General features: G+C 38.2%; 1 non-coding gene across 1 annotated transcript; it reads left to right on the top strand.

Annotated features, from left to right (window-relative positions):
* Positions 1-10834: 10834 nt before the first annotated feature.
* Positions 10835-10942, top strand: LOC112745324 (small nucleolar RNA R71). Its single transcript, XR_003173259.1, has one exon. It is a non-coding gene; the product is annotated as a small nucleolar RNA R71 (small nucleolar RNA).
* Positions 10943-27771: the final 16829 nt, after the last annotated feature.

The raw sequence follows: 27771 nt of genomic DNA, 5'->3' as shown, positions 1-27771 counted from the left end.
CAATGATTAGAGAGTCAAGAAAAGAAACAAATGAGCCTAATGAAGTCCTCTAATTAAATGCTTGTGGTGCTTATGTATCAAGTGGTAATACTTGAAAACAAAGCATTTAGAAGTCGTAGCTTTGTTATCAACTCATGGGGCAAAGCACCCAAAAGGAGAAGCTAATAAGAAAATCAAAAGCTTGTTTCAAGGAAGAAATATAAGAAAAAGATTTCATAAATTGAGCTAGATAGAAGCATCAATCATTTATATTTCTTTTGTGATTGTAGCATGCTTAGAAAACTAGCTTACCATGAACATTGAGTTGCTCTTCTTCTCACCTTGGTTTGTCAATCTTTATAGCATGATTCTTTTCTTGCTTGGGGACAAGTAAGGTTTAAGTTTGGTGTTGTGATGACATGCCATCATGTCATGTTTTTCTATGCTTTTTCATAAAAAAAATTGATGATTTGTGCTTAAATATTGAATACTTTTGTGCTTAAATGGTACATTTCCTTGATCTTTTGATTTTATAAATTTTGTAGGAAATAAGAAAAAAAAGCAAAAGAGCACAAAATAAACTAAAAAGAAGAAAAAAAGAGTTTTGGGGCACACTTTGAAGTTGGGGCACACTTTGGAGCCTTAGGCCACGCTTTTAAAAGCGTGGCCCATGACTAAATCAAGGAGTGCTGCACTCATTGAGTTAACCGAGCGCTATAAGAGTTCAAATTCAGCTTGGAAGCAAGATTTTTGGCTAAGTTAAACTTGGGCGCTCACAACATGACCATGCCTCCTTCAAAGGGCCATAACTTGAGCTACAGACGTCTAATTGATGTGCTTCTAGTTGCACTGGAAACCTGACATTCAGAGCTTTCCAAGTAAATATGGCAATCCATATTTGACACAAAATTGAGGAACAACTGAAAGGCATCTTTAAGGACCAAAAACAAGCAAAAATAGACCAAAGTGCAACCACCAAGATTCGAAGAGAGAGCCTCACTCCAAGGCAAAGAGGCGCTTCTAATAGCACTCATATGGAGAGCACAGCGATGACTTAGAGAGCATTATCGTGCTCTCTCGCAAAGAAAATGCAAGAAAATTGGGCAAGAGTGCAACCCCCAAGGCTTGAACACGGATACTTCACACTACTTGACAAGCAGCATGGATGCTACGCTCTTGGGGAGAGCTGAGCGCTACCCTGATGCTGTCCAGGGAGCTTGTCACGCACATTGCAAGGCCAAGGCAAGGCTTGGATGCTGTGCTCTTGGTGACAACCGAGCACTCTACTGGGAGTGTCACCCATAGGCCAAAATTCAACCAAAATTCCATTTAAATTCAATTCTTCACCAATTTGAAAAAGGCCAAATCCAAATCAACCCACTCTTCTTCAAATCCAAAGCAAGCAAAGCCCATTAACTCAAAGGCACAAGGATCAATTAGATGAGGAATTTCATTTAATTGTAATTTGTTTTTTTTATTTCATTTTCACTTTGTAAAGCCTATATAAAGGCATCGATTCTCATTTCAGGAGAAAGGCTGGCTCTACTAGAGAGCATTTGAAGGAGAATAGAGAGGTCACTTTTACATCTTGACTTAAATTGGAGAATTGAAGGAATTTTATTTCAATTCTCACTCTGAAATCTCTTTGTTCTTCTTCTAGATAATTCAAATTTCATTTGCTGTTTTAAATCTTCTTCCTCTGCAACTTTAGCTTTTCTGTTTTGGATCTTGAATTGAGGTTGAAGAGCTCCATTGATTCAAATTCTGAGAATCATCTTCCACTCTCCCTCTCAATTAATCTAAGCATTGGGTTTTAACCTTCTCTGCTATTTTTAAACCTCATTTCCTTCTGCAAATTGCTTTCTGTTTGATCAAGGAAGGAATTGAGATCTAGATCTACTTTCTAGTCTCATTGATCTCCTGAGATCTTTAATTTCTCTTTTAAATTTTATAATTGAGCTAAATTTATTTTCTGTTCTATTTCTTCAAGTAATTTTCCATATCTATTTAGATCTTTTGCAATTTATCCCCATTTCTACTTCTCTGATTGATTGCACTTTACAATTTCTTGTTGAAGTTTTAATTCCCAGCACCCAATTCCTTTTACTTTTCATGCAATTTAATTATTCTGCAGTTGTTCTAAGTGCTGCTTATTGCTTTTCTTTAAATTTCCTGCACCCAATCCCCTTTACATTTGATGTAATTTACATTTCTTGTCATCTAGGATTTTGTCAATTTACTTTTCTTGCTCTTTAAGTTCCCTGCCATTTACATTCTGCAACTTTAAATTCACTACTATTTATTTTCTGTTGGCTACATTGCATCCAATTTCACTTCAATGTTAGCTTGACTAAACTAATCACCCACTAAAGTTACTTGATCCATCAATCCCTATGGGATCGACCTCACTCTATGTGAGTTTTACTACTTGATGCGACACGGTACACTTGCCGGTGAGTTTTAGGTGTTGGAATTCGTTTCCAACCCTTCAAAGAGCATCAATGCATATGGTTTAAACATAATTAATGCATGAATATGTACCCAATTCCCAAGATTTTCAACAAAATACAAAAATATCCTTTTACCTCAACCAATGTCCCAGGTTTCCCCACACTTGAATGATACACACACTCACTAGCCTAAGATAATCAAAGATCCAAATTAAAGACATTTATTATTTTTGCTTAAAGGCTTGTAATGTGCTAAAATTAAGAACAAAGTAGGTTAATCGTAGGCTCAAAGTTGGATAACAATGGAAGATAAAATGTAAGGCTATTTGGGTAAGTGAGCTAATGAAACAATGGCCTCAATCAGATAAATGCATATATACATGGAATAATAGACATATAGAATCAAACAAATCAAAGACTACAATCATAGAAAGAGAATAATGCACACAAGAAGGAAAATAAGTGGTTATAAGATATAACCACGCAATTAGGCTCAAAATCTCACAAGCTTGTGTTCTTAGCTCAAGAACATGATCCACAATATATAGAATTCAAGAAAGTTTAATGAAAATTTATACTTAAATCAATTGGAATACCAATGCCCTATTAAGAATATTTTTCTTGGAGAATTTCATTATTCTAACTAAGCTTATTATATATATATAAATATATATATATATATATATATATATATATATATATATATATATATGTGCAAAATAAGAAAATACAACAAAAGTCCTAAAAGACCTAAAAGATGAAATGAAAAAGTGTTAGGATTAGAAATTGTCACCCAAAAACGAAGACTGGTCGGACGACTTCCCCGCAGTTAAAAGTTTGCACCGTCCTCGGTGCATTTTAAGATGAGCAAGGGGGTATGGCGACTCTCCGAGTTGCCACCTTTAGCTGGTAGGTCAACCGGTTGCTGAATGTTCTTTCTCCCGCTTCCATTTTTTTCTTATGGTGACTTATCCTGAAAATAGAAGACAGGATAGTAAGAAAATTAAATGAAAAAGCAAGGAAGTATACAATGTTGGAATGAGGTAAATCACTAGAATTGAGTGAGTGAATTAGTGTGAGTTCTAAATTGCACGCGGTATAGAACACACGCACACTAGCATAAAAAGCTATGTCACCATTATACAAAAGAGGTATGCACTTCACTCATTCTAGTGTTCTTGAGATACTTGAAGAGACTTGTGGGTTAAGATAACCAAACAAGTAGTGAAGAAGCATAAAAGCACTAAAGCAATTAATCAAGCAATTGTGAAATTGGATAATGCATGGACATTGGTTAATGTGTAAGTAACTTTAATGAACAAAATGGAATATGAACTTATACATCAATCAATGACACATTTTGAAGTTGTTGCAACACCTAAGTGACATAGAAGTGGAACACATGGATGCTATGGAACTTAGGAAAAAGAAGATAGAAGTTAAACTCAGTCACATAGCAAGCATGGTCCACAAATCTTAGAAACCTCAAAAATATATCACCAGGTAAGCTTTCGATCCAATTTTGACAATTCCAAAATCTCAATGCATGAAATGGGTGATTTGAATAAAGGTCAATTAACAACAAGCACCACCTAAAAAAATGCATTGATAATGTACAATTGCCTAACAATAGATGTTGAATGCATGGTGGCCAAAGCATGCAATTCAAAAGATTTAGAAAGCTAGGAAACAATATAACATGTACTTGGTATTCAAAAGTGCTAAGCATGAAAAGCTCAAAACCAAGTAACAATTTGTACCTCAACAAAGAATCCAACAAAGGATATAAACAAAGGTGATGTTAAACTAACATCCTATCAGTAATCAGCAGCAATAAACAGTAACCAAGATTAATAATCCAACACATACAATGAAAAACAAAAAAATAAATGAAAACTAAACTAACCTAAACAACTAACTAACTATCTAACTAAAAAAAAATGGTTATAGATGGCTTTTGGTAGTGTTGGATGATGGTTGAAGAAGGGAAAGAAAAGAAAAGAACAGAGAAGAAGGAAAGAAATCGAAAGAGGAAGAGAAAAGAAGGTGGGTGGAACAAGGCAATCTGTGCGTATGAATCATGTGACGCGTAAGCGTGGATAAGTGAAATGGTGTCGACGCGTACGTGTGGGTCACACGTACGCGTGATGGGTTATTCAGAGGGTTGACGCGTACGCGTGGGTGGACTTTGTGCTAGAGACACAATTCCAGCCCAAACCTCGGACAACTCTCGGGTTTTTGTATGGAAGGTGGAAATCTTAATCCACGCGTACGCGTGGGTGATGTGCACGCGTGGATGGTCGAAAAGCTTGGACTCACGTGTACGCGTGGGTGATGCATACACATGGGTTGATGCTCTGTTTTTCAAAATTTTTCCAAGTTTTTGCACCAAACCAAGCATTCCAAACCTCCAAACAGCTACTAAAACACCATAAGACCTTATTCAACATACTAAACTACCAATTAAACTCAATAAACCAAACAAAACATCAAAATTAAACTAATTTTTACCAATATTTACAAAAGATAAAGTGAAAAGATGTTACCAATATTTATCCCACCTAGTACTTTTATTTATTGTCCTTAAGTTGGACTTATGGTGAGCTCCTTGTCATGGTGGCTTGTGCTTGTATCCATCCTTGAACATCCACCAATGCTTGGACTTCCAATAAGCTCCATTCTTCAAAATCAATAGCTCCAAGCTTTGATGGAGTCCAACACAAACCATGAGCTCCCAAAATTGATCCACATCTTGTAATACGGGATCCCACACTTTATTTTCACACCCGTCTTCAAGTCGATCATCATTAATCCATCCGGGTGATAAGCAAGATGAATTCTCAATGAAGTGCCTAACTGATGCACGAAATTGCGATCATCAACAATGGTGCCAAAGACTCGGTGCTCTCAAACGTGAATCACACTTTGTCACAACTTCGCACAACTAACTAGCAAGTGCACTGGGTCGTCCAAGTAATAAACCTTACATGAGTAAGGGTCGATCCCACGGAGATTGTCGGCCTGAAGTAAGCTATGGTCACCTTGTAAATCTCAGTCAGGCGGATTCAAATGGTTATGGTGAATTGATAATAAAAATATAAATAAAATATAAACTATGATAGAGATACTTATGTAATTCACTGGTGAGAATTTCAGATAAGCGTGTAGAGATGCTTTCATTCCTGCTGAACCTCTGCTTTCCTACTGTCTTCATCCAATCATTCCTACTCCCTTCCATGGCAAGCTGTATGTTGGGCATCACCGTTGTCAATGGCTACATCCCGTTCTCTCTGTGAAAATGGTCCAATGCGCTGTCACTGCATGGCTAATCATCTATCAGTTCTCGATCGTACTGGAATAGGATTTACTATCCTTTTGCGTCTGTCACTACGCCCAGCACTCACTAGTTTGAAGCTCGTCACAGTCATCCCTTCCCAGATCCTACTCGGAATACCACAGACAAGGTTTAGACTTTCCAGATCTCATGAATGGCCGTCCATGGGTTCTAACTTATACCACGAAGACTCTAATATCTCAGACTCGGTCCCCTATATTAGATATCTAAGAGATACTCATTTTATCTCATCTTCATGTAGAACAGAAGTGGTTGTCAGGCACGCGTTCATAGGTGAAAATGGTGATGAGCGTCACAAAATCATCACATTCATCATGTTTTTGGGTGCGAATGAATATCTTAGAATAGGAATAAGCTTGAATTGAATAGAAAAACAATAGTACTTTGCATTAATTCATGAGGAACAGCAGAGCTCCACACCTTAATCTATGGTGGGTAGAAACTCTACCATTGAAAATACATAAGAACAATGTCCAGGCATGGCCGAAGGGCCAGCCCCTTGAGCATGATCAAAGGATCAAAAGATAATCCAAAGATGATCCGAAGATGTAAATACAATAGTAAAAAGTCCTATTTATACTAAACTAGTTACTAGGTTTTACAGAAATGAGTAAATGATGCAGAAATCCACTTATGGGGCCCACTTGGTGTGTGCTTGGGCTGAGCATTGAGCTTTACACGTGTAAAGACTTCTCTTGGAGTTGAACGCCAGTTTGTAACCTGTTTCTGGCGTTTAACTCCAGAATTCAACATGGAACTGGCATTGAACGCCAGTTTGCATCGTCTAAACTCGGGCAAAGGATGGACTATTATATATTGCTGGAAAGCCCTGGATGTCTACTTTCCAACGAAATTGAGAGCGTGCCATTTGGAGTTCGGTAGCTCCAGAAAATCCATTTTGAGTGCAGGGAGGTCAGAATCCAGCAGCATCTGCAGTCTTTCTTCAACCTCTGAATCTGATTTTTGCTCAAGTCCCTCAATTTCAGCCAGAAATTACCTGAAATCATAGAAAAACACACAAACTCATAGTAAAGTCCAGAAATGTGATTTTTATTTAAAAATTAATAAAAATATACTGAAAACTAACTAAATCATACTAAAAACTATGTAAAAACAATGCAAAAAAGCGTATAAATTATCTGCTCATCACAACACCAAACTTAAATTGTTGCTTGTCCCCAAGCAACTGAAAATCAAATAGGATAAAAAGAAGAGAATATACTATAAATTCTAAAATATCAATGAAACTTAGCTCCAATCAGATGAGCGGGACTAGTAGCTTTTTGCCTCTTAAATAGTTTTGGCATCTCACTTTATCCCTTGAAGTTCAGAACGATTGGCATCTATAGGAACTTAGAATTTAGATAGTATTATTGATTCTCCTAGTTCAGTATGTTGATTCTTGAACATGGCTACTTTATGAGTCATGGCCGTGGCCCTAAGCACTTTGTTTTCCAGTATTACCACCGGATACATAAATGCCACAGACACATAACTGGGTGAACCTTTTCAAATTGTGACTCAGCTTTGCTAAAGTCCCCAATTAGAGGTGTCCAGGGTTTTTAAGCGCACTTTGTTTTTGCTTTGGACCTTGACTTTAACCGCTCAGTCTCAAGTTTTCACTTGACACCTTCACGCCACAAGCACATGGTTAGGGACAGCTTGGTTTAGCCGCTTAGGCCAGGATTTTATTCCTTTAGGTCCTCTTATCCACTGATGCTCAAAGCCTTGGATCCTTTTTATTACCATTGCCTTTTGGTTTTAAGGGCTATTGGCTTTTTGCTCTTGCCTTTTGGTTTAAAGAGCTTTTGGCTTTTTCTGCTTGCTTTTTCTTTCTCTTTCTCTTTTTTTCGCCATTTTTCTTTTCTTTTTTCTCTTTTCTGCAAGCTTTTGTATTCACTGCTTTTTCTTTCTTCAAGAATTAATTTTATGATTTTTCAGATTATCAAATAACATTTCTCCTTTTTCATCATTCTTTCAAGAGCCAACATATTTATCATTCATAAACCACAATTTCAAAAGACATATGCACTGTTCAAGCATTCATTCAGAAAACAAAAAGTATTGTCACCACATCAAAATAATTAAACTAGTTTCAAAGATGAATTCGAAACCCTGTACTTCTTGTTCTTTTGTTTTTAGAACATTTTTCATTTAAGAGAGGTGATGGATTCATAGGACATTCATAGCTTTAAGACAAAGACACTTAGACACTAATGATCATATAGTAAAGACACAAACATAAATAAACATGAAGCATAGTAAACGAAAAACAGAAAGTAAGAACAAGGAGATTAAGGAATGGGTCCACCTTAGTGAGGGTGACGTCTTCCTCTTCTTGAAGAACCAATGGTGCTCTTGAGCTCCTCTATGTCTCTTCCTTGTCTTTGTTGCTCCTCCCTCATAGCTCTTTGATCTTCTCTAATTTCATGGAGAATGATGGAGTGCTCTTGGTGTTCCATCCTTAGTTGTCCCATGTTGGAACTTAATTCTCCTAGGGAGGTGTTGATTTGCTCCTAATAGTTCTGTGGAGGGAAGTACATCCCTTGAGATGAATTTCTCTATCTCTCATAACTTGGAGGTGGAAGCTTTTGTCTTCCCTTTCCTCTTTCTAGAGGTTTCTCCGGCCTTAAGTGCCATAAATGGTTATAGAAAAACAAAAAGCAATGCTTTTACCACACCAAACTTAAAAGGTTTGCTCGTCCTCGAGCAAAAGAAGGAAGAAGGTCGTAGAAGAAGAAGAAAATAGAGGAGATGGAGGGAGGTGAGTGGTTCGGCCAAAAGGTATGGAGGTGATTGGTGAAGGGTATTTGGGGAAGAGAGTTATAAAAATGTGTGAAGAGGAGAGAACAAGTGGTGGGGATCCTGTGGGGTCCACAGATCCTGTGGGGTCCACAGATCCAGTGGGGCCAAGGACTTAACATCCCTGCTCCAATTAGGCGTGTAAAATGCCCTTGTTGTGCAATCCTGGCGTTTAACGCCAGACTGCTGCTTGTTTCTGGCGTTAAACGCCCAAATGTAGCCTATTTCTGGCGTTTAACACCAACTAAATGCTAGTTTCTGGCATTAAACACCAGCTTGGTGCTTGTTTCTGGCGTTAAACGCCAGACAGATGCTTGTTTCTGGCGTTTAAACGCCAGAATGCTCCTCCTCCAGGGTGTGCTGTTTTTAATGCTATTTTTCATTCTATTTTTTATTTTTCAGTAGTTTTTGTGACTCCACATGATCATCAACCTAATAAAACACGAAATAACAAAAAGAAAATAAAATAGATATGATTAAATAACATTGGGTTGCCTCCCAACAAGCGCTTCTTTAATGTCAATAGCTTGACAGTAAGCTCTCATGGAGCCTCACAGATGTTCAGAGCTTTGTTCGGACCTCCCAACACCAAACTTAGAGTTTGAATGTGGGGGTTCAACACCAAACTTAGAGTTTGGTTGTGGCCTCCCAACACCAAACTTAGAGTTTGACTGTGGGGGCTTTGGTTGACTCTGCAATGAGAGGAGCTTTTCATGCTTCCTCCTCATGGTTACAGAAGGAGATCCTTGAGTTTTAAACACAAGGTTGTCCTCATTCAGTTGAAGGAACAACTCTCCTCTATCCACATCAATCACAGCTCTTGCTGTGGCTAGGAAGGGTCTTCCAAAGATGATGGATTCATCCTCATCCATCCCAGTGTCTAGGATTATGAAATCAGCAGGGATGTAAAGGCCTTCAACCTTTACTAACACGTCCTCTACTAGTCCATAAGCCTATTTTCTTAAGTTGTCTGCCATCTCTAATGAGATTCTGGAAGCTTGCACCTCAAAGATCCCAAGTTTCTCCATTACAGAGATTGGCATTAAGTTTATTCCTGACCCTAAGTCACACAGAGCTTTCTCAAAGGTCATGGTGCCTATGGTACAGGGTATTAAGAATTCGCCAGGATCCTATTTTTTTTTTTTTGAGGTAATTTCTGCCTATCCAATGCATTCAGTTTATTGGTGAGCAAGGGAGGTTCATCTTCCCAAGTCTCATTACCAAATAATTTGGCATTTTGCTTCATGATTGCACCAAGTTACTTAGTAACTTGCTCTTCAATGACGTCTTCATTCGCTTCAGAAGAAGAATACTCATCAGAGCTCATGAAGGGCAGAAGGAGGTTCAATGGAATCTCTATGTTCTCTAGATGAGCCTCAGATTCCTTTGGTTCATCAAAGAAAAACTCCTTATTGGTCACTGAACGTCCCAGGAGGTCTTCCTCACTAGGATTCACGGCCTCCTTCTCCCTTGTAGGTTCGGCCATGATGGTCAAATCAATGGCCTTGCACTCTCTCTTTGGATTTTCTTCTATATTGCTTGGAATAGTACTAGGAGGAGTTTCAGTGACCCTTTTACTCAGCTGGCCCACTTGTGCCTCCAAATTTCTAATGAAGGACCTTGTTTTATTCATGAAACTTAAAGTGGCCTTAGATAGATCAGAGACTATATTTGCTAAGCTAGATGGATTCTACTCAGAATTCTCTGTCTGTTGCTGAGTGGATGATGGAAAAGGCTTGCTATTGCTAAACCTATTTCTTCCATCATTATTAAAGCCTTGTTGAGGCTTTTGTTGATCCTTCCATGAGAAATTTGGATGATTTCTCCATGAGGGATTATAGGTGTTTCCATAGGGTTCACCCATGTAATTCACCTCTGCTATTGCAGGGTTCTCAGGATCATAAGCTTCTTCTTCAGAAGATGGCTCTATGGTACTGTTGGATGATTCCTTCAATCCATTCAGACTCTGAGAGATCATATTGACTTGCTGAGTCAATATTTTGTTCTGAGCCAATATGGCATTCAGAGTATCAATTTCAAGAACTCCCTTCCTCTGAGGCATCCCATTATTCACAGGATTCCTTTCAGAAGTGTACATGAACTGGTTATTTGCAACCATGTCAATGAGTTCCTGAGCTTCTCCAGGCGTTTTCTTTAGGTGAATGGATCCACCTACAGAATAATCCAATGACATCTTTGATAGCTCAGATAGACCATCATAGAATATATCGAGGATGGTCCATTCTGAAAGCATGTCAGAAGGACACTTTTTGGTCAGTTCCTTGTATCTCTCCCAAGCTTCATAGAGGGATTCACCTTCTTTCTGTTTGAAGGTTTGAACATCCACTCTAAGCTTACTAAGCTTTTGAGGAGGAAAGAACTTGGCTAAGAAAGTCGTGACTAGCTTATCCCAAGAGTTCAGGCTATCTTTAGGTTGAGAGTCCAACCATACTCTAGCTCTGTCTTTTACAGCAAATGGGAAAAGCATAAGCCTGTAGACCTCAGGATCAACCCCATTGGTCTTAACAGTGTCACAGATCTGCAAGAATTCAGTTAAGAACTGAAAAGGATCTTCTGATGGAAGTCCATGAAACTTGCAGTTATGTTGCATCAGAGAAACTAATTGAGGATTTAGCTCAAAATTGTTTGCTCCAATGGCAGGGATTGAGATGCTTCTTCCATGTAAATTGGAATTTGGTATAGTAAATTCACCAAGCATCTTTCTTGCATTGTTATTATTTTCGGCCATGTCTCCTTCTTTTTCAAAAATTTCTGTCAGATTTTCTCCAGAGAGTTGTGCTTTAGCTTCCCTTAGCTTCCTCTTTAGAGTCCTTTCAGGTTCAGGATCAGCTTCAATAAGAATGTCTTTATCCCTGTTCATGCTTATATGAAAAAGAAGAGAATAGAAAAGAAGAGGAATCCTCTATGTCACAGTATAGAGATTCCTTTATGTGAGTTGAAGAAGAGAAGAATAAAAGAAGGGGAAGAGAAAAATTCAAAAATTAAATAAAATAAAATAAAAGTATTTTTTTTTTAAAATATTAGTTATAATTCGAAATTTTAAAAAGAGAAATAAAATAAAATTAAATTAACATTTAAAATAATTAGTTAATTAAAAGGAATTTTGAAAAAGGGGAAGGTAATTTTCGAAAATTAAGAGTGAAAAAGTGGTTAGGTGGTTTTGAAAAAGATAAGAAATAAATTTAAAAGATAAGAAGTTAGAAAGAAATTTTGAAATTAGAATTTTAAAAAGATGTGATTTGAAAAAGATATGAATTAAAAAGATATGATTGGCAAACAATTTGAAAAGATTTGATTTTTGAAAAAGATATGATTGTAAAGATATGATTTTATTTTGAAAATAGATATGATTAAAAAGATATGATTGAAAAGATATGATTGAAAAAGATTTGAAATATAAATTAAAAAGATTTGATTTTAAAAATTAAAGTTGATGACTTGACTAACAAGAAACCAAAATATATGATTCTAGAATTTTAAAGATTGAATTTTTCTTGATAGGAAAGTCACAAACTTGAAATTTTTGAATTCAAACATTAAATGTTAGTATTAATTTCGAAAATATAAGATAAAATTAAGAAAAAGATTTTGAAGAATTAATTTTTAAAATTTTCGAAAAAAAATTAAGAAGAAAAGTGAAAAGGATTTTATTTTTGAAAAAGATAAATTTTTTTGTTTTGAAATTGAAATTTTGCTTGACTAAAAAAAAGATATGATTTGGAAAATCTTTGACTAATTCAATGCAATTTTTGAAAATTAGGAGTAAAATAAGGAAAAGATATTTTTTTTTATTTTTGAATTTTAATAAGGAAAGAGAAAACATCAAAAAGACTCAAGACATAAAAATTTTGGATCAAAACAAAGAAAACATGCAAGAACACTTTGAATGCAAAGATGAACACCAAGAACACTTTGAAGATCATGATGAACATCAAGTATGTATTTTTGAAAAATTTTCAATAAAAGAAAACATGCAAAACACCAAACTTAGAAATTTTTAATAATTAGACACTAAGAATTCAAGAATGCATATGAAAAACAAGAAAAGACACAAAACAAGAAATTTTAAAGATCAAACAAGAAGACTTATCAAGAACAACTTGAAGATCATGAAGAACATCATGCATGAATTTTCGAAAATTTTTTAAGGAAAAATTAAAAAATATGCAACTGACACCAAACTTAAAATTTGACTCTAGACTCAAACAAGAAACATAAAATATTTTTGGTTTTATTAATTTTTTTTTGGTTTTTTTCAAAAATTATTTTGGGAAGAACGAAAAAGGAGAATTTTTTTTTGTATTTTTCGAAAATAAGAAATAAAAAGCTTAAAATTAAAATAAAATTACCTAATCTGAGCAACAAGATGAACCGTCAGTTGTCCAAACTCGAACAATCCCCGGCAACGGTGCCAAAAACTTGGTGCACGAAATTGCGATCATCAACAATGGCGCCAAAGACTTGGTGCTCTCAAACGTGAATCACACTTTGTCACAACTTCGCACAACTAACCAGCAAGTGCACTGGGTCGTCCAAGTAATAAACCTTACGTGAGTATGGGTCGATCCCACGGAGATTGTCGGCCTGAAGCAAGCTATGGTCACCTTGTAAATCTCAGTTAGGCGGATTCAAATGGTTATGGTGAATTGATAATAAAAATATAAATAAAATATAAACTAGGATAGAGATACTTATGTAATTCATTGGTGAGAATTTCAGATAAGCGTATAGAGATGCTTTCGTTCCTCCTGAACCTCTGCTTTCCTGCTGTCTTCATCCAATCATTCCTACTCCCTTCCATGGCAAGCTGTATGTTGGGCATCACCGTTGTCAATGGCTACATCCCGTCCTTTCTGTGAAAATGGTCCAATGTGCTGTCACTGGATGGCTAATCATCTGTCGGGTCTCGATCGTACTGGAATAGGATTTACTATCCTTTTGCATCTGTCACTACACCGAGCACTCGCGAGTTTGAAGCTCGTCACAGCCATCCCTTCCCAGATCCTACTCGGAATACCACAGACAAGGTTTAGACTTTCTGGATCTCAGGAATGGCCGTCCATGGGTTCTAACTTATACCACGAAGACTCTAATTTCTCAGACTCGGTCCCCTGTATTAGATATCTAAGAGATACTCATTCTATCTCATCTTCATGTAGAACGGAAGTGATTGTCAGGCACGTGTTCATAGGTGAGAATGGTGATGAGCGTCACATAATCATCACATTCATCACGTTCTTGGGTGCGAATGAATATCTTAGAATAGGAATAAGCTTGAATTGAATAGTAAAAACAATAGTACTTTACATTAATTCATGAGGAACAGCAGAGGTACACACCTTAATCTATGGTGTGTAGAAACTCTACCGTTGAAAATACATAAGAACAATGTCCAATCATGGCCAAATGGCCAGCCCCCTGAACATGATCAAAGGATCAAAAGATAATCCAAAGATGATCCGAAGATGTAAATACAATAGTAAAAAGTCCTATTTATACTAAACTAGTTACTAGGGTTTACAGAAATGAGTAAATGATGCAGAAATCTACTTCTGGGGCCCACTTGGTGTGTGCTTGGGCTGAGCATTGAGCTTTACACGTGTAGAGGCTTCTCTTGGAGTTGAACGCCAGTTTGTAACCTGTTTCTGGCGTTTAACTCCACTTTGCAACTTGTTTCTGGCGTTTAACTCCAGAATGCAACATAGAACTGGCGTTGAACACCAGTTTGTGTTGTATAAACTCGGGCTAAGTATGGACTATTATATATTTCTGGAAAGCCCTGGATGTCTACTTTCCAACGCAATTGAGAGCGCGCCATATGAAGTTTGGTAGCTCCAGAAAATCCATTTTGAGTGCAGAGAGGTCAGAATCCAACAGCATCTGCAGTCCTTCTTCAACCTCTGAATATGATTTTTGCTCAAGTCCCTCAATTTCAGCCAGAAATTACCTGAAATCACAGAAAAACACACAAACTCATAGTAAAGTCCAGAGATGTGATTTTTATTTAAAAACTAATAAAAATATACTAAAAACTATGTAAAAACAATGCCAAAAAGCGTATAAATTATCCGCTCATCACTAACTATCCTCCTAGACCCACCTAATTGGGCACTAGTCCAACCTTTGCATCTCATCTTTGATGTGTCAACCAAAATGAGCCTTGATTTGCATTGCCAACCACGAAATATCCTCCTCTTACGCTTCATCCCGTAAAGTGCCCTAAGTTGACCATCCATTTCAAGCAAGCCATACTCAAGTGGGATAATAAAGCTAATAGAGATGAGTTTTACCCACTCAAGTGAAGGAGTAGACGAAAACCTAGGTAAAGAAGCTTCCAAGGATCTTGACAAAGCATGTTCAACTCCCGTCCTTCTTTTTCTAAGGACTTCCACCTCTTCATAAGATTTCCCAATTTCAACCCTTTGCTCATCAATTTTACCCAACTCTTTTCCCTTACTCACACCATAATTAGGAGGATGAGAGAAGTCTACCTCCACAACACTTTCAAATTCACCGGGAGAAATTTCTTCATGCTCAAAGGATTCTTCACCACTAAGATTTGATGCTTGATCTTTATTGCCAAGGGAACTCAATTCTTGCTCTATCCCGTCCAATTCTTCATATGGGATATGCCTTGGAGGTTGTGCACATTCCTCCTTAACATCAAATTCAATCTTCTTCGAGGGGTTTTCCTCAACTTTAGGTTCCCATGGCGGTTCCGCATCTCCTAAGTCTTCAACCCTTTCTTCCTTTTCTTCAACAATCATAGCTTCCTCTAATTATTCCAACACAAAGCAACATTCCTCATTATCCACCGGAGTTTCCAATCTCTCCTTCATTCTATGTTCTTAATTAGATTCTCCACATGTAGCCATAGGAGTTCCTTGAGTGTCCAAACGTTGGGAGGCTAATTGATTTATTACCTCATCCAAGGCAGCCATGAATTTTTGTACATCCCTTTTCATCTCCTCTTGCCCTTGAAAAAGGACACCAAGGATGTCATCCATTGGAGGTTGGGGTGGATGGGAGGGTTCATTATTTTAGAGGAAAGGTTTATAATAGGAAGGTGGTTCATCATAATATGGATGTGGTGGTTCAACACTCCCCATTTGTTCCACTTGTTGCACAACACACTCCAATCCCTTTCTCTCAAGTTGAGATTCTACAATCTCCTTCATACCCTTCTCTTCGGTTGCTCCTCTACAATTTTCCATGGACATGTTTTGCTTGTGGTATGAATCCCATGAGTCCAACTTTTGACGAAGCGTTGCTTGAAGCTAATCCATTGATTCCTTTAGGCGATCCCTTGATTCTCGTTCCAAATTGCTAACATAAGTAAGATCATATTGCCCTTGGATTGATGGACATGGATATTCTTCTATGGAGGATTGTGGTGGAAAGTAGAATTCATCTTGTGGGTGAAAATTTACATACATTGGAGGTGATTCATCTTGGTCATAGTATGGAGGAGGTGGTTGTTCTTGAAGGTATTGAGGTTGGAATGGTGGTAGTTCTATATGTGTCTCATATGGCTCAAAAGGTGGTTGGTATGGTGGATAAGGATTAGGGTCATATGGAGGTGTTTGGTGAAAAGGGGCTTGCGAGTATAGTTAAGGGCTATATTGAGGGTGTGGCTCATAGGCATATAGTGGTGGTTATTGGTAGTCATAAGGATGTCCACCATAGCTATTGGATTGATATGCACTAAGGGTTGGATTATACCTATAAGAAATCGGAGGAGGTTGTTGCCAAGAAGGTTGATTAATCCCTTGAGGCTCCTCCCATCTTTGATTGTTCCACCCTTGATTCACATCCTCATTGAAGCTTCCATTCCCAACAACATAACTGTAATCACACTCATGGCCAAAGTGATGAGAATTCATAGTAGCAAAGAATAACATACAAACTAATAGGAAACAAGAGAAACAAAATTCTACAACTAGCAAATGAAGCAACAATCAAACTATTCACAATATGAACATATTCACAATAGCCAATAACATAACACCATTGCAATTCCCCCGCAACAGTGCCATTTTGATGAAGGGAATTATTTGTATGGTCTAGAATTTTCACAAATGAAATCTCGTTGCAATTATAGTTCTAAACCAAAATCAATCCTCAATCAAAAATTTGTTTGTCACAAGTACAAATCCCAATAAAAATAATCGAAGTATTTAAATCTCGGGTTGTCTCTCAAAGAATTGCAGGGAAGTATTCTTGTTATTGGCTAAGAAGGAATGTTTTTGGGGGTTTTTTGAAATAGGGAGCAAGAAAAAAACTAATAACTAAGAAAGCTCTTGGCAAGGAATGAGAATTAGAAGTTCTATCCTCATTATCATCATCAATTGTGATAAGAATTTTCCATTGCTCCACTTAGTTAACCTCTAACTTTGAAGGAAAGTCAAGTAGATATCAACTTGAGACCATAAGTCCTAGTCAAATCATAATGAAAGACTAGCTTTAGTGGCATTCAAGTCAACTAGCAACTTCCAATTACCAATCAACAAAAGATTTTGATAACACAAGAGTCACCAATTACTCAACACAAGCCAAGAGGAAAAAAAACCTAACTCATGACTAAAAGAAACATTTCATCAAACACAACGAGGACAATAAAAATAAACATCATAAATTGCAAGAATTAAAGGAAACTAGAACTACAAAGGCAAGAAATCAACAATAGAAACCAAAGCAAATATTAAAAGACATGAAACCAATAAATTGCATTGAAGGAAATGAAAATCAACAAAAGAGTTTATAAACTAGAATTAACAAAATAAAGGAAACTAAAAGAGAAGTAAATTGCTAAAACAAATAAAAGTAAAGGAAAACTAATGCAAAGGAGAAATTGAGATCTAGATCTAAAAGGAAAATAAAACTAAGAACCCTAATCTAGAGAGAGAAGAGAGCATCTCTCTCTTTAGAATTCTACATCTAAATTAAGCTAAAGTGTATGAATGATTCCCTCTTTCATCCCCTCTTGAATTCTGCATGTAATGGCTTCAGAAATGAGTTGGATTTGGGCTTGGGAAGCTTAGAAATCGCCCCCAGCATTTTCAATTTAATGATGTCACGTGTGAGCTACGATGCGTATGCATTGGTCACGCATACGCGTCGCTCAGCATTTTCCTTCTCACGTGTACGCGTCGCCTTGTGACTTCATATTCCACGCGTGAGCGTATGTCACACGTGCGCGTCGATGAATGCACTCCAAATCCTTGATTTCCATGAGTTCTCAACTTAGCATGCTTTTCTCTTCACTCCTTTGATCCATTCCTACCCTTTTCAACCTGAATTTACTAACAAACACATTAAGGAATCTAGTGGAATCAAAGGTGGATTAAAATTAGCAATTAAGGGTCTAAAAAGTATGTTTTCACTTTCAAGCACAAATTAGGAGAAAATCATGAAACTATGCCATTTCATTGAATAAATGTGAGAAAAGTTGATAAAATTCCCTAAATTAGGCACAAGATAATCCCTAAAAATGGGGTTTATCATGCTCTTCCCATTTGCTGTGAGAGATAGAGCAAAGCAGTGGCTTGATTTTCAGCCCAAGGAGAGCCTAGACACTTGGGATAAAGTGGTAACTGGATTTTTGTCCAAATTCTTCCCACCATAGAAGCTGACTAAGCTAAGGGTGGATGTTCAGACCTTCAGGCAGAGAGATGGTGAGATCCTCTATGAAGTCTGGGAGAGGTAGAAGTTGATGACCAGGCAATGTCCTGCTGACATGTTTTCTGAATTCACCAAGCTGGAGATCTTTTATGATGGCCTCTGTGAAATGGCCAAAATATGTTTAGATAATTCTGCAGGTGGTTCATTACACATGAAGAAGACGCTTGAAGAGACTGTTGAGCTTATTGAGTTGGTTGCTAACAACCAATATCTTTACTCTTCTAATAGAAATCTTATGAACTCTGGGACTTCTCAGAAGAAAGGAGTCTTGGAGGTGGATACCTTGGATGCTATTCTTGCTCAGAACAAGGTTATGTCCCAACAAATCAATATGCTTACTCAACCTTTGAGTGTGATGCAGGTTTCAGCTATTAGTGCTCAGAATGCCCCTCAAGAGGCTCCTTATGACATGAATGGTGGCTTCATTCATGGCGAGAATTATGACTATGCTCAATTTCCTCCTGAACATGTCAACTACATGGGGAATGCCCATAGAAATCCCAATAATGATCCATATTTGATGAGCGGATATTTTATACACTTTTTGGCATCATTTTCATATAGTTTTCATTATGTTTTGTTTAAGTTTTATTATATTTTCATAGGTGGTGCATGAATCCCCGCACTTCTTACAACTGAACCAGCAAGTGCACTGGGTCGTCCAAGTAATACCTGAGCGAGTCAAGGTCGATCCCACAAGGATTGTGGTTTGAAGCAAACAATGGTTATCTTGTAGGTCTTAGTCAGGAAGATAGAGGAGTTATTGGTTTGAATTTGGTTAAACGCATAAAAGGAATAAAGAAAAGTGTATCAAATACTTTGTGAATTGGAATGTAAGCAGAGATAAGAAATTAGTTAAGGTTTTGAGATGCTTTGTACTTCTGGATTAACTCTGGTATTATTGTCTTCTTCAATTATGAATGATTTCTTCTATGGCAGGCTGTATATGATCAATGTTGTATGACCGCGGTCACCAATCTCCTCCAGATCTGAATACCAGGGTTAGTGCACATCTAGTCTAATTGAGGATGAAGCTCTTGCAGTCCATTCTCCTTAATGATCCTACTCAAAATGACACAGAGAAGGTCAGATCTTCTGGATCAGAGAATGCTACACCTTTGGATTCTAGCCTCTACCACAGAGATCCTAATCTCGCCGTAATTCAGCTGAACTGGTGTCTCGAGAAGTCCCCAATGAAGTCGTGGATTAACCGTCTGAGAGCTGTATAATCAAGCTGGTGGTTCGATGCTTTCCTAGCCCGTATTCACATGAACCCAAGAAGACAGGGTGGTTGTCAGGCACGTGTTCTTAGTATGAAGAATGGAGCTGATTATCACGGATCATCCAAATCATCATGTTGAAGAATGAATATACATCTTAGAATTGAATCAAACACGGATTAAAGAGAGACAGTAATACTTTTATTAATTCATAGAACTCAGTAGGGCTCCTCTTCTCAACCTAGGAGGTTTAGAAACTCATACTGATAGGAAAATACAGTGATAAATTCGAAATATGCTGGGAGAGATCCTAAACAAGTGTGATCTTTTCCCTTAAATACTAAACTAATGACTAGTAAGGGTAAAACAGTCTTTTTAGTGCTAAAATCCACTTCTGGGCCCACTTGCTGAGTGTTTGGGCTGAGCTTTGATGAGATCCATGTGCTATGAGGGCTCTATGGTGTTGAACGCTGGCTAGGGGGTCCTCTTTGGGCGTTTGGACGCTGGTCTCTTCTCCTTGAGCGCTGGACGCCTAGAATGGGGCAGGAGGCTGGCGTTAGATGCCAGTTTTGGGGCTTCTAATCTGAAGCAAAGCATAGACTATTATATATTTCTGGAAAGCTCTGGAACTTAGATTTCCATATCCGTTAAGAACGCTCTATTTGAACTCCTGTAGCTCCAGAAAAGGCCTTCTGAAGGCAAGGAGGTTAGATTTGGATAGCATCTGCAGTGCTTTCTTTGTCTCTGAATCAGACTTTAGCTCCAGCTCCTCAATTTCAGCCAGAAAATACCTAAAATACAAAATCGAAGTAGACTAAAAAAATATGAATTCAACACTAAAACCTATGAAAACTCAATGAAAATTAAACAAAACTTCTTAAAAACTATATGAAAATGATGCCAAAAAGCGTATAAAATATCCGCTCATCACAACATCAAACTTAAACAATTGCTTGTCACCATGCAACTAAAAAAAAGTAGGATAAAAATAAGAGTAAGATATAATAAATCTCAGAGTTTCCAATGAAGCTCAGTTTCAATTAGATAAGCGGGACTTAGTAGCTTTTTGCTTCTAAATAGTTTTGGCATCTCACTATCCATTGAATCTCATAAATGTTAGTCACTTTAAGAACTTAGATTCTAGATGATACTATTGACTCTCCTAGTTCAGTTCTTTTTTATTCTTGAACACAGTTTTCAGAGTCTTGGCCGTAACCCTAAGCAATTTGTTTTCCACTATTACCACCGGATATATAAATGCCGCAGACACTTTAACTGGGTGATCCCTTTCAGATTGTGATTTAGTTTTGTTGGAATCCCCAGATAGAGGAGTCCAGAGTTCTTAAGCACACTCTTTTTTTTGCTTTTGACCACGACTTTAACTGCTCAATCTCAAGCTTTTCATTTGACACCTTCACACCACAAGCACATGGTTAGGGACAGCTTGGTTGAGCCACTTAGGTCAGGATTTTATTCCTTATAAGCCCTCATAACCATTGATGCTCAAAGCCTTGGGTCCTTTTACCCTTGCTTTTTGGTTTAAAGGGTTACTGACTTTTTGCTCTTGCCTTTTGGTTTACAGAGCTAATGGTTTTTTCTTTCTTTTTCTATTCTTCTTTTTTTTCGCCATTTTTTTGCCATTTTTTTTGCATTCATCGTTGATGCCAGGGCATCTTAGCTAGTTTTACTAGCTATTTTTTTTGTGTTTTAGGTTAGTTTCATGCATTTTCTTAGGTAATAAGCAAGCAATTGGTTGAATATGCATTCATACCTTGATTCAAGCAAATATTGTGAATTTGGAACATTTGCATGAGGAAAATGCTAGAATTGAATGATAAAATGAATGATGTAGGATCTCATGCTTTAGAGGAAAGTTTTGATGCACTTTGTTTGTTTCATTTCAGGCCAAAAGAAGCAGAGAAGAGCCACGTTAGTGGCTACGTTAGTACCACTAACGTGGCCATTAACGTAGAAGGGAAGCAAGCTTGCAATATTAGTGGTGAAGTGAACACCACTAACGTTAGAAAGGCCAACATAAGCCCATGTTAGTGGCCACGTTAGTGCCACTAACTTGGGCATCAACGTAGAGCAAAAAGGGAGCCAACATTAGTGACACTAACTTTGTCAGTAACGTTGGGAATGGCCTAGGATACCCACATTAGTGGCCATGTTAAGACCACTAACGTGGGTATTAACGTGGAGCAAGAGGGAAAGAGCCAACGTTAGTGACTCTAACTTTGTCACTAACGTTGAAAATGGCCAAGAAGCCTACGTTAGTGGCCACGTTAGTGCTACTAACGTGGGCACTACCATAGAAAGGGAAGAAGTTTACAACGTTAGTGACAAAGTTAGTGTCACTAACATCTTCGAGCCAAGGTATGCCCACGTTAATGGCCATGTTAGCACCACTAACGTGAGCCTTAACGTGGAAGAAGGAATGATTGTAGCATTAATGGTGAAGTTAACACCATCAACGTTGTCAAGGATTAGGATAGGCAACGTTAGTGATCACGTTAGTGCCACTAACGTTGGGGTTAACATAGCTCAAGAGGGTTGGGACGTTAGTAGCAAAGTTAGCGTCACTAACGTCTTTGAACCAGAATTTATACTTAACGTTAACCACACTAACGCCTTGACTAACGTAAATTATACCTGACTCAACTTCTTTCAGCAAGCTGAGCTAAGCCCACTGAGACTGTAACTGCTTCAACTAAAGCTCAAAGGCCCAGATCTAAGACTTGCAGGGCACACTGGAGATCAGAGAAGTAGTATATATAGGGGTAGTTTTGAACTAGAAAGTTAGATCAGGACCAGGGGATCCAAGATTGTAAACACTCTATTTTACTTTCTCTGTAATTCAGTTTTACTTTCAATGTATATTTCATCTTCAATTTCCATTCCCAGAGCTATGAACAACTAAACCCCTCTTCATTGGGTTAGGGAGCTCTGTTGTAATTCAATAGATCAATAATAGTTTTCGTTCTTCTTCCTCTTTCTTTTCTCTTGATTTACTTGAAAGCTTTCGATCTTCATAATAAGTGGATAATTGTCTTGGAGGAGAAATTATTCATACTTGGATTTCCTCTGACCCTTGGAAGTGGAATGAGGAAATCATGCTAGAAATGCTTTCTAATGTTGGACTGGGTTGGGGTTTGGATGGATATGGTGACATATAATCCTACCAATACTTTGATCTAGAAAAACATGTGGTATAATCAGTGACCATACTTCATCTCTTCCCACGAGCAATTAAATCAAGGAATTGGACAATTGTTCAAGCTTAGAGAGATTGAATTGCCAAGGAATTGGGATCCAATCACTTAAGATTGCCAAGGAGATTAATGAATGCATTGATTGAGGAAGAGATGAGAATGAACTTGATCTGGAGAATGCAATATCTCCTAAACCCAATGAGTTCCTCTATTTTCGATCTTGCCTATTCTTTAATTTCTGCTATTTACATTCATGCTCATCACCCCCATTCCCATTTAGATTTTTGCAATTTACTTTCTGCACTTTATATTCTGCCATTTTCTTCCAGCCATTTACATTTTTTGTCTTTTACTTTTCCCGCCATTTAATTTTTTGCAACTCTCAATCCAATTCTACTTAGTTGAACTAGAATACTCCTCTAATTAAAGTTGCTCAATCAATCAATCTCTGTGGGATTCGACCTCATTGTATTTTGAATTTTTACTTGACGACAATTCGATATACTTGCCGAGAGAAATTTGTTGAGAGATAAATTCCCGTGCATGAAGTTTATGGCGCCGTTGCCGGGGATTGATTATGTATTGACAATTATTAAATTGGAGGATAACTAGATTGAACACTTTTCTTTTCTTTTGTTAACTTTTATTTCAGTTTATTTATCTTTATTTTTTGCAAATTGCGTTGTTTCATCTGTTATTTACATTCGAAATCCACTAATTCACTAACTGTTCCATATATTTCTTTAACCAATCTGACGATATTTCTTAACAATATTGATCCCTTCACTTACTTCGCTTTGCATGTTTTACTGTGTGTATGACAGGTAAAAGGGGAGGAGCTTCAACCTCTTTTGAAAGTGAACTTGAGAGGATCTTTCTTAGACTAAAGAGGGAAGCCAGAGGTAAAGGCATAGTGGGGAAGAAGAGTTGGAAGAAGATCTAGACGTCACTATGGAGGAGGAAGCTCGTAACCATGTTGGAGAAGGTGCTGGAAATCATGCTGGGAAGGAGAGAAGAGTGTTAGGTTCCTACATCAATCTCAATCCTGGGAATTGTGGGAGCAGCATCCTAAAGCCAACCATTCATGCCAACAACTTTGAGCTAAAACCACAACTCATCACCCTGGTTTAAAATAATTGCTCATTTGGAGGAAGTGCCCAAGAAGACCCCAACAAACATCTAACCACCTTCCTGAGAATCTGTGATACTGTGAAGGCCAATGGTGTTCATCCTGACACCTATAGATTGCTTTTGTTCCTCTTTTCTCTTAAGGACAAAGCATCTAAGTGGCTAGAGTCATTTCCTAAAGAAAGCCTTACCACTTGGGAGGATGTGGTTAACAAGTTCTTGGCAAAGTTTTACCCTCTCCAAAAAGTCAATAGATTAAGGGCTGAGGTGCAAACATTTAGGCAACAAGATGGTGAAACTCTCTATGAAGCATGGGAGAGATACAAGAAGTTAACAAGATGGTGCCCACCAGATATATTCAACGAATGGGTGTAGCTGCATATTTTCTATGAAGGCTTGTCTTATGAATCAAAGAATGCCTTGGATCACTCTTCAAGAGGTTCTCTCAATAAGAAAAAGACAATTGAAGAGGCCATAGACATCATAGAAACTGTGGCCAACAACGAATTCTTCTATGCCTCTGATAGGAGCAACAACAGAGGAGTGATGGAGTTGAGTCACATGGATGCGTTGCTAGCTCAAAACAAGTTGATCACTAATCAACTAGCAGAGCTTACCAAGCAGATGGAGAGGAATCAAGTTGCAGCAATCAATACTCAACCGCCAGCCCAAGAAAGAGTGAATGCAGAGAAAGAAGGTGATTGGGAGCAAGAAAATCATGTTGGAAACTCATCAAGACCACCCCATGATCTATACTCCAAGACTTATAATCCTGGTTGGAAGAACCACCCAAACTTTAGGTGGGGAAACCAGTAAAACCAAGGCCAAGATCATAGACCTCACAACTCCAACCAATATAACAATCCCACCTACCAATACCCCAATCAAAGATCATACCAACCCCTACACAATAACTCTTCCCAGTCTCCATATCAAGCACCAAATAGCCAACCTCAACCCCCTAATTCCAACTTACCATCACCATCTAAGGATAGACTATCCCGAATTGAAACCCTGCTTGAAAATCTTTGCAAGGAATCTCAAGACAACAGAACATTCAAGGATGAAGTAAGTCTAAAATGAAGAACCAAGGGGAGACCATCAAGAAGCTTGAATCTCAAGTAGGGTACCTTTGTCAATAAATCCCTAAATTTAATAATAGTTTCCAAGTGATACTGAGAAGAATCCAAGAGGAGAAATAAATAATGTGAGATGGGAAGAATGTAAGGCCATTACTCTAAGAGATGAAGAAATTTTGGAGGAAGAGAATTGCAGGACAGTAGAGCATACTCAAGGGGCTTCAAAGGAAAAGTTGGAAGAGAAGGAACAAGGAATAGACACTGCACAAATGAAGGAACCAATGGAGAAGGAAATCTTGAGCCCCTATGTACCAAAAGCACCATTCCCTTAGAGACTCAGGAGTGGTGAAAAAGAGAAGTCATATTCAAGGTTCCCAGATATGTTTGCATCTTTTCACATCAACATTCCTTTCATTGAAGCCCTCCAACAGATGCTTTCATACATTAAGTGCATGAAGGAGTTGCTAACCAAGAAAAATCCATTGAAGGGTGGACAAACAGTAGTGATGAATAAAAAATGTAGTGCTCTTATCCAAAAGGAACTACCCACAAATAAGAAGGATCCAGGGAGTTTCCACATCCCTTGTGCCATAGGAGACACAATGATAGATAGAGGTTTTTGTGATCTAGGAGAAAGTATAAACCTAATACCTCTGTCTCTCATGAAAAAGCTACAAATCAATGAGTTAAAATCCACTGATGTGATCCTTCAGCTAGTTGATAAGAACCAAAAACAAGCACTAGGAGTAGTTGAAAATGTACTGGTAAATGTGGGGAAGTACTTCCTCCCTACAGATTTTGTTGTTCTTGAGATGGAAGAAAGTTATCTTCATCCAATCATTTTGGGGAGACCATTCTTAGCAACAGCCAGAGCACTCATTGATGTTGAGCAAGGAGAGTTAATATTGAGAATACATGATGAGCAACTTACCTTTCATGTCTTCAAGCCCTCACATGAATCTGAACAAGAGAGCAAAAAGCTGGAGGATTATCATAATGAAGTGTTTTTGGAGGAAATAAGCAGTGAATCACAAGCAGAACCTCTGAAGACTTCAGTGGTAGAAAAATAAGAAGTTCGAGTGATACAACAACCAAGGGAATCCAAGGAGGAGCTAGAACCACAGGATCCAAAAGAAACCATCAACCAGGACCCTCCTGACATAAGAATCACCAAAGCACCACTTGAAGGAGAGAGGAGGATTGGGAAAAAGGTACCAAGGAGATGGAAGAATAAGAAGATCCCTACAGAGGACTTTTCTCCAAGAGACAGAGTAATATCAATCCACCATCATCTAAGCCCACCTCATCTCCCTATAATACCATCTCAACTGCCTTAAGTGTATACAATCAATAGAATCCTCTCCTTAGAGCATGTAGGGATTCTCAAGGAAGCAAGTGGAGATAAATTCACTGTGAGAGGAGAAGACTTGAGACATTATGATCCTCCCTGACAAAAATCAACCGTCAAGCTAATGATGTTAAAAGGGCACTTGTTGGGAGGCAACCCAACCAGAGGTAAACCCTTCTTGTGAATTTTCTTTTTGAGTAATAAAAGATCAAATAACCTTCTGTGTATTGCAAGGAATTAAGTTTGGTGTTTTATGCCAAAAGTGAGGATTTCATAATGCAATAATTCAAGGACAAATGTGTGAAACTAAATTTGGTGTTCCACCAAGAAGTTCACACGAACACACTGCAATCCTTCAATTATCATAAGATATCACTAATTTCAAGCAACCACAGGAATAAGTTGACCCTCCAGCCTAGCTTAATATATTTTTCCAAGGAGATTAAAGGTACGTATGACATTGTGCATGCAATTCATTGCTCAAGGAAGTAAGCAAAGAATTAAGTTTGGCGTTGACTGATGACTTGCATCATTTACCCTTCTTTCTTGCATAAAGAGGACCATAAAAGAGAATAAATCACATTTGATCAGTACAATTCATGCATTATTTGATGGATATTATGGTACACTACCTTGAGATGAGTTGTGCTGAATATCAGGTGAAAAAGGCATCAAAAATGGGAAGAAAGCAATAAAGAAGTTGGGCGTGTGAAACTAGCGTGTCACTTAGAACAAATGCCACAAAAATGCACTGGCGTGGCACGCCAGTACTAAAATCCAGAGAAGAATTCCCAAGCATTCATATGGGCGTGGCACGCCAGGAACTAGGCATGGCACGCTAGTACAAAGTTCCAGAGAGCAACAATGGAGGACACAAAAGGGGCATGGCACGCCATGTTGGGTGTGGCACGCCTAACCCATCAGCCATTATGGGCGTGCCACTTGAGCCAAGAGGCGTGGCACGCCAACTCATCACTCCAGGGGGAACCATCACTATGGCGTGCCACTTGGTATCGAAGGCGTGGCACGCTAACTCCAAAAAGTCACTTGGGCATGCCACTTGAGAATCCAGGTGTGGCACGCCAAGCTTGAAGAGTCCACAAATGTATGGGCGTTCCATTTGAACAGCATGGCATGGCACGCTAGTACAAAAATCCAGAGAAGGGGCTGAAGGCAATTGAAGACTGGGCGTGCCACTTGAAGTCGAAGGCGTGGCACGCCAAGCTCTAAATCTCACTTAGGCATGCCACCTGAGCGACCAGGCATGGCACGCCAATGCACAAAGAGGCCAAACTAAGTGCTGGGCATGCCACTTGATGTCGAAGGCATGGCACGCCAACCCATGAATCTCACTATGGCGTGCCACTTGAGTACTGGGCATGGCACGCCAGCTACTGGAACCAAGGCAAGATTATGGGCGTGGCACGCCAGCCTCTAGGCGTGGCACGCTAGTATAAGTTTTCAGAGAGGGTGAAGGAGGCCAAATACATGGAGCG

The sequence above is a fragment of the Arachis hypogaea genome, chromosome 14 (assembly GCF_003086295.3).
Source record: "Arachis hypogaea cultivar Tifrunner chromosome 14, arahy.Tifrunner.gnm2.J5K5, whole genome shotgun sequence".
In the NCBI taxonomy this organism is placed as follows: domain Eukaryota; kingdom Viridiplantae; phylum Streptophyta; class Magnoliopsida; order Fabales; family Fabaceae; genus Arachis; species Arachis hypogaea.
The sequence above is the reverse complement of the archived record's forward strand: the minus strand, read 5'-3'. Positions and strand labels throughout refer to the sequence as shown.